This window comes from Protopterus annectens, chromosome 12.part0 (assembly GCF_019279795.1).
Source record: "Protopterus annectens isolate FY-2018-M chromosome 12.part0, PAN1.0, whole genome shotgun sequence".
NCBI lineage: Eukaryota > Metazoa > Chordata > Ceratodontiformes > Protopteridae > Protopterus > Protopterus annectens.
The window spans coordinates 12501673-12510519 of record NC_056746.1 but is presented as its reverse complement, the minus strand read 5'-3'; the positions used below and the strand labels follow the sequence as shown (position 1 = coordinate 12510519).

The window sequence follows — 8847 nt, the reverse complement described above, 5'->3', positions numbered from 1 at the left end:
CTGCAAAGAATCCTACTCCCTCAAAGAATCCAGGGCCCTGGACAGATGGGGTAAAAAAGTATATACCTCTGCAACTTATCTATAAGAGCTCTCAAGTGTCAGTTCCATATGTTAAAATATCAACAGCACACTTTGGAATTTTTGAAACCGAAAATTTCTGCTTTACCATATTTTGCCAACTATAAAGAGAGCAGAATTACTGCACTCTTTATTTCCTGTGGCAAAGCACTCCTTGCACTGTGGATTTGATGCCCCAGAAGCTTCTAGCAGGGCAGCAGTGACGGGACCTGTTATCAGAAGACATGCATGGCTGAAGGAACAACCTCTCCCTGATCATGTCTAAGCTAAAATCATAGATGCACCTTTTGACAAAGACCGCTTGTTCGGACAGAAAACTGAAGAGGTACTTAAAAAGATGGAAGACAAAGCAAAATTTATGCAGACTTTTAAAGATTTTAGAGTACAACCTCCTAGGTTCAGCAGAAATTTTCCTCTAAACACTGGTCGTTTCCTGCACCAAACAGGCAGGCACAAGGCAAAACCCATAGGGACAGACCCACCAGGATTCAAACTCAGGACAAGCAAAGAACTAAACATTGCCCCCCCAAACACTAGAGCATGGAATTCTAAAGCAACCCTGTATGGAAAAAAACTCAGTGACTACCTTTCCCATCTCTGCCTGCCTCCACCACTCCAAAAGCTAGGAGTAAGGCTATCTCTATGCAGAGAAAATTGGAACTCTATAACAAAAGATCAACGGGTCCTAAAAATCATTGCTCAGGGGTACAAATTCAATTTCCAAGAACTACCACCTCCAAGAGGGTACCCAGACCTACCTCCAAACCAGTGAGCAGAAGCACTAAAACAAGGGCAAAACCTAATATCCCTAGGGGCAGTAGAACCTGTACCTCCAGAGCAAGTTGCAAAAGGATTCTATTCCAGACTATTCCTTTTTCCCAGGAAAGAGGGGACTTGGCGTCCCATCCAGGACCTATCCTTTCTCAGTACCTGCCTGGTAATCCCAAAATTCAAAATGCTTACCTTACAACAGCTTCTACCAATGCTGCCAAGCAAAGCTTGGATGGTCACCTTAGACCTAAAGGATGCTTAACCTGCACATCCCAATAAGGGAATCGTGCAGAAAATTCCTGCACTTCAGAGCAGGATCATTACACTTTCAATTCTCTGCTTTGTCCTTTGGCTTATCTACTGCTCACAGGGTATTCACCAAATGTCTAGCTCCTGCCATTGCCTTTTGCAGGCAAAACAATGTATAGATTTACCCTTACCTGGATGACTGTCTCATCCAGGCAGACTGCAAGGCACTGCTCCTGTAGCGCCTCTCGTTTTTAAAAATCCTAATCACCTCTCTCGGGTTCACTATCAACAAAAGGAAATCAAAACGGGCACCTACCAGGAAAATTATATTTCTGGGAGCCTTACTGGACACAACAGCAAATGGCCTTTCTGTCCCCAGAAAAATCAAGTTTCCTACCAAAATACTTCACTACTCTGGCCTCCCAAACCCAGCTTTCTGCCAGGAAATTCCTGCAAGCTCCAGGGTACATGGCCTCATGCATCCTCCTGGTACCTCTGGCCAGACTACACATGAGGAAAATTCAGTGGTACCTAAAGAACCTATAGTGCCAACACTCTCAACCTCTGGACACCTCCCTGCCTCTATGATGCCTTGCATAAGATCCGAGTTCCTCTGGTGGGCCCAGGCCTGGCTCTGAACAAGGGACTTGCATTCACCCTCCGTCCATCAGACCAGACCATAACTACAGATGCTTTGGACACTGCCTGGAGCACCAACCTAGAAGGCAGATGTGCCCAAGGTTTCTGGGATACACCGATACTACCCTTGCACATCAACCAAAATGAGAGCAGTGCAAACTCTATGGCATCCTTCAAACCCCACCTCGAACCAGGGGTTCTTCTCATAAAAACAGAAAACACCACAGTCATGTGGTACATCAACAAACAGAGAGGGACTAATTCTTACCCCCTGTTCTGACTGGCCATGAACCTGTGGCTAGCAGCCTTATCCATGGGACTACATTTTATAGCCCAATACCTACCGGGCATCAACAGCCTGGCAGACCACCTAAGCAGAAACCTGCTGGACCCACATGAATGGCAAATCCACAGACATTTTTCTGCAAATTACCCACATTTGGGGGACTCCCCAGGTGGAACTCTTTGTCTCTCATTTAAATCACCAAGCACAGAAATTCTGTACCAGGGAGTACCATCACCTAGCCTGGAAGGTCGATGCCCTGACCTTTACTTGGAATACCTTCTTTGTCTATGCATTCCCATCTTTACCTGTCATTCCAAAAGTATTAATCAAGATGGGGAGACAAAGCTAAGAGCAGTACTCATTACCCCCCAGACTGGCCTAGACAGCATTGGTACCCACTGCTGCACAGCCTATCTCACCAAGCCCCCTGGCAGCTACCTGTGATACCTCACCTGCTATCCGGGGGGGGGGGCAATGCTGCACCCAGACCTTCATTCACTCAAGCTCTCAGCATGGCTTATTCTACCAAAACCAACAAGGAATCTATGCTAAGCAAGCAAGTCCTTGACATCATCCCAGAAGCCAGAAGGCCCAGCAGCAGAAAATCTTACGCTGGAAAATGGAAAAAGATTCTGCTCCTGGAGCCAGTCCAAAGGGGCAGACATAAATCTTATTTTAGATTATCTTACTGAGCTTCTTTATAAGGGTCTCTCCTTCTCCTCCATAAAGATCCATGTCTGTGCCGTCTCTGCACACTTTGATACAGAACAGCCATTGTTCTCCCACCCTCTTATCAGACAATTCTTTAGGGGATCCTCTAATTTCAACCCTCCCAGTAGACAGCCCACCCCAGCCTGGGACTTGAACTATGTTGTAGAAAGGCTTACTCTGCCTCCCTCCAAGCCTGCAGCATCCTCAGAACTAAAGTACCTCTCTTGGAAGACTGACTTTCTCCTGGCTATTACATCAGCCAGGAGAGTGTCAGAGTTTCAAGCCTTTAATGGCCATTGAGCCATTTATCTTCCATGCAGAACCAATCCCTCCATGCCAAAGGTGGTTTCAGATGTTACCCTCAGCCAGGCCATCCACCTGCCCACCTTCTTACCTAACCCTCAAAACAAGGGGGAAAGGATACTGCATTCTTTGGATGTGCAAAGGCAACTCAGATTTTATCTGGATCGTGCAAAGACATTCAGGAAAACTGACCAGCTCTTCGTCAGCTTTAAAACAGGGGCACAGGGGAAACCAATATCCAAACAGACCACTTCCAAATGGATAGCACACTGCATCCAGTTTTGCTACTCTTTGCATGGAAAACCACACCCTAGGACCATCAGAACCCATTCCACTAGGGCAACCTCTACTTCCACAGTATTCCTTAGAAGGGTACCCCCCCCCCCCAAGGACATCCTGGAAGCTGCCACATGGACTTCAGTCCACACCTTCACCAAACATTACCATCTGAACCTATTCTTAAAAGTTAGGACTGGGTTTGCCTCTGCAATTCTGCAGGGCATGCTCACCCAATCTTAAGTTTCTGTCAACCTTCTACCCTTCTCAGCTTTGGGAATCTTCCCAATGGTTAGGACTGCAGCAGTGAAACACGGAGAACATAATACAGTTGTGTACACTTACCATAAATGTAGATTTTAGTGCGTGTTCACTGCTACAATAATGCTTTCCCAAACTCCCCCCCCCGATATCTGCTTTCCTTAGAGACACATTTCTGTGGGGGTCTTTGACCCCAGGACTACTACTAATTATTAAAATTGGACTTCTTTGGTTGGTTAAGGCAAGAAAAACTGAGGTAATGGCATTGCCTGCTCTCCTTTATAGCTCAGACGACCTGATGTCACCCAACAAGCGACAACAGCTAATACATAAAACCTCGACTCTGGTATTCGGACCAACCTGAGGGCTACCACAGCATGGATAACACAATGGTTAGGACTGCAGCAGTGAATACACTCGAACATCTACATTTATGGTAAGTGTACACAACTGTACTTTCTCTGTCTTTCCCGCAGTTTATCACCTTGGCATTTGTCATGCCATAAGCACTGTTTTGTGACCAAATCAGAGAGTCCATTTTCTGGTTTGTAACCGATTAGCGCTTGCTGTTTTTTTTTTTTCCACAGTTGACTTGTGGACACTAGTACAGTTGTGTACACTTACCATAAAAGTAGATGTTCAAGTGTATTCACTGCTGCAGTCACCACCGTAATAGGTACAAGCAAGCAAAATATGAGGGTAATGCTACTTGATGCTAGAAGTCTAAACCTCAAAATGCACTCACTCGAGGCACACCTTAAAATGGAGAACATCGACATCTGTGCAGTGAGAGACCTGGTTTAAGGCTCCAGGGAGAACCCCTGCATTACCAGTCTATAATTCATACCACACCTTTCGGCCACCTAACCTGGACCGAAGCACTAAAGCTGGAGGCGTGTCCATATTCATTAAGGATATCCACACCTCCAGGCTAGTTGCTCAGCATAATGCATCCGAGATTATCCAAGTGCATCTAACTCTGGGCAAGACCGCAATCCAAATTGTAGCTTGCTACAGATCCCCCACCATGCCCCAGGATTCCCACTCCTCATTTCTTGATACACTGGAAAATATTGGGGCACAACTTAACACCCTAATAATTGGCGAATTCAACTACCCCACCATTAACTGGGAAAACTACTCCTGTGCCAACTCTTGTGCTCAACGTTTTCTGGAATTCATAAATTCCAACGGCTTGGATCAACTTCTCCACACCCCCACCAGGGGCAGCAATATCCTAGACCTGGTCATTACCAACATGGGCAACCGGTGTTCCACACCAGATGTCAATTCCTCGGTCAGATCTGACCACAAGCAAATCACCCTAGACATCCACATCCCACCCTCACTCCCCATTAGGGAAACCACCATAAAAAATTTCTCCAAAGCCAACTTTACGCTTCTTAAGACCGAAGTGGCAAACTTCATGACACCCATGCTGACGGACGATAAAGGTATGACTGCTGAATCCTATACAGTTGCACTTTATAAGCATTTACACAGCTACTTGGATCATGCAATCCGTAACAGAACCAAGATGCTGTCCTCCAAAAAAAGGAAGCCAATCTGGTGGTCCCCTGCCATAAACAAACTCTACAACAGAAGAAAGAAACTGTTGCAAAAAAGAGTATAATCCCATGATTGGAAGAACTCCGTGGTCAGCCTCAGAAATAAGCTGAGATCTCTCATAAAATCCTCCAAAGCTAGTTATGAAAACAAAATCGCCACTGACTCTAAAGACCATCACAAAGCATTCTATAGCTGTCAAGAATCTCAATGGCAACACTTAGATCTGCTCTGAGTTGTAGCACAATGGCACTAAATATACAGAACCAACTGATATTGCCAACATCCTGGCAGATAGGTTCAGTGCTAACTTTGCCTCTCTCTCATCCCCTAAAGGGTCCATCTCTATACCGGAAGAATGCAAAGTTCCTGTAATCATGGCTGCACAGGTTAAAAAAAAAACACTCTCCAAAGCCAAGAACACAGCATCCATGGGACCTGACAACATCCCAGGCTGCGTTCTACATGAACTACAGAACGATCTGGCGTCCCACTTAAGTACCATGTTCAATCATAGCCTCACCTCAGCCTTTGTGCCCACTGAATGGCACACAGCAACGGTTATCCCATTCCATAAAGGGGGAGCCACCATGGACCCCAGGAACTACCGCCCCATTAGCCTGATGAGCCTGGTCTGTAAGGCTATGGAACGTATCATTATGGAACTTGTAAACAATGACATTGGTAATCTCCAAACTCTGGACCCTACCCAGTTCGGGTTTGTAAAAGGCAGATCATGTCTCCTAAACCTGATAGGCTTCTTTGAAGCGGTCACCAAAGCTGTAGATGAGGGTAAGGTGGTTCACACAGCCTATCTAGATCTCGCCAAGGCTTTCAACACCATCCCTCACTCTGGAATTATAGATAAACTCACTAAACTAGGTATAAATCCCTATGTCACAAGATGGGTTGCCAACTGGCTCAGTGACAGAACCCACACTGTGAAAGTAGAAGACTCTAAATCCAACTTCAGACCAGTGACAAGTGGAGTACCACAGGGTTCAGTCCCAGGTCCTCTCCTGTTTGGAATCTACTTCTCTGAAGTACAGGCTAACACTGAAGGTCTTTGGCTAACAAATTTCACAGATGACTGCAAACTAGAAGCCATAATCAAAACTCCTAACGATGTGGACATCCTACAAAAAGGCCTAATTGAGACAGATGCCTGGTGTCAAAGCCATGGCCTCAAGCTCAATGCCAAAAAGTGCATTGTCATCCCTTTTGGTAAAAACTCTGTACCCATGAACTACCACATAGGCAGTAGTCTACTTAACACTGAAAGTGTGATAAGAGACCTTGGGGACACAGACAGTAGTCTCTCTTTTGATAATCACATTGCCAGAGTAATCAGGAAATCCTCCTACGTGGCACACCATCAACAAAGGTTTCTCATCCAGGAAAAAAAGAGGTCATTGTACCCCTCTACTCATCACTCATTGTACCCATTATAGAGTACAATGACCCTTTTGGTATGTACCTCACAAGACATTTACAACAACTGGAAAGGCCACAGAAATACCTCACAAAGAGGATTACCAGCCTCAAGCAGATGCCCTACACAGACAGTCTCAAAAAACTCCAGCTTTACTCTGTCACTTATCGCCTACTCGGAGGCGATCTCTGCCTAACATACAAAGCTATGTCAAACCCAGAGCTGTTGGACATGCTCCACTTAAAGAAATCCCAATCCCTCTGAGCTACACGCTCTAGGGACCTAAACCTTGTCACCACAATAAACAGAACATGCTGGAGGGATAGATTCCTGTCCCAGAGGCTTCCCATACTCTGGAACAAACTACCTATCTATATCAAACAAAGCTCATTAGCACTCTTCAAGAAAAATCTTGATGATTGGATGGGAGATGGGAAATTCACCCCGGGGATCACTTCTGTGGCTTTGCTTGACAGGGGCACAGGAAAATAATTTTCTTGGGTGGGAAAAGCCAGGGTACCGCTAGGCTAGGCTTATATAGGCCCTAGGGCCAATAGCCTAGTACCTACCTATGAACCTATGACTAGTTCTGTTTCTCTTGCCCTGTTCATTACTTTATTTCTGGCAACGTCATCCTTTTCTGCATTTGGTGGTGTATCAAAGAAATTATTTTTGCTTATGGATACAGTATCCAAGTAAAAATAGTGGGAGCTTCACAGAGTATGTGGCTAGTGTGAGACTGATAAGGTGATTATGAAAAATATGTGCATCATGAAATAGTTATAGATATTGATGGAGAGAAGCTTGCAGTTGTGAATGTTTGTCTGCTAACTGACGATTCAGGAAGCCAGCAGGCTTTAGTCTTTCCACTACGTAAGAAGGGGTAGACAGTTGCTAATCAAAATTTATGTCGGTGTAGTGCAGAATGTTTGTCTGCTAAGTTTGTGTTGTGAAACGCTGCTGCCATTTCACAAAGGCATGGCTTCTCCTGGTGCTTGCTTCAGTAATGTCACCATTGAAACATTTACACCATGCACAGTTGCAAATTTGTCTTTTGCAAACATTATTGCCTGGTCCATGCTAGCAGTCAGACCTTTCTTATTTTTGTTTTAACCAACTTGGTGTTTTGGGATTCTGCCTTTTGTGTTTTTTTCCATTAATTATCCACTAACTTCTACCTCCCAGAAGGCTTAATTTTAACTTCTGAGGATTCTTCCCAATAGTTGTCCATTACCCACCATGGAAGGCTTCCTTGTATGTCAACTGGTGTAGTGAGTATACACCTGTTACATCAGACATCTGAGGCCTTCTGCCATGGGTAATTACCATGCTTTTCACACTGTGCCTGGATGGCCCCTTCATCCAGTTTTAGTAGGTAAACTGTATAGTAAGTCATGCAATGCATCATTTTTATAGTCTTGTTTGTTTTTGTATTTTCGGTTTTGTAAGTTGTGTTCAGTCAGTGAATGATTGCCAGAAATGGTATTCTGATTGTGCATGCGTTGTAGCGCATTCTGTCCTGAGCATAGGTAGGGACAGAAATTCAGAACTGTGCCAATATGGGGAATCAGAACAGGAAATCCCAACAGTTCAGGAGAGCAAAAGGCTTCTCCTACATCTCCTTATATGACTAGAGATCATAACACTAATACCAAGCAGCAGCAGCAGTTCTTTGCATTGTAAAAGCGTGAGTACTTAAAGGACCACTATGGGTCAAATGAGTAGAAACTGAAAAAAATGTACATTTTTTTTATCTTGCCATGAAGTTTGACACGATCCAAACCTGACAGCAGCACAATAATTATTACAAACACAAGGTCTTTGCACCTTGCTGATGTCTATAATCAAGGTGTCTGCAAAATATCCCAACTAATATCCAAACCAAAGAGTACAAAGGTCACCTAGACAAACCAGTTAGTAAAACACTACTGTGCTTCTGAAGTATAGTCAAACAGTCCACTTATGCTGTGCTGATGAGGTCATAAGAAGGTCAAAACATACATGCCTGCAGGTGGTGGAGTTTGACTTTATTGGCCTTTATGCATCCACAAAGATTTAAAAAAAAAAAGTAAAAAGTCATGGGCATTCAGAAGCCATATAGCTGAAATGCTTTATGTCCTTAAGGGGTCATTTGCATATATCCCATTGGCCTCTATTACAGGAGGTTTGAGGTATCATACAGTGAAAACTCTACCTTGACTAGGTTTTTCTTGTAATTTTTTTACTAATTGGTTTGTTACACAGTGACCTTTTTACTCTTTGGTCCTTTTAAAAC

At 44.3% G+C, this 8847-nt stretch overlaps 1 protein-coding gene across 1 annotated transcript in view; it reads left to right on the top strand.

Moving 5' to 3' along the window:
* ROGDI (rogdi atypical leucine zipper) overlaps positions 1 to 8847 on the top strand; it is a 309957-nt gene that overhangs the window by 297040 nt on the left and 4070 nt on the right. The window lies entirely within an intron of this gene.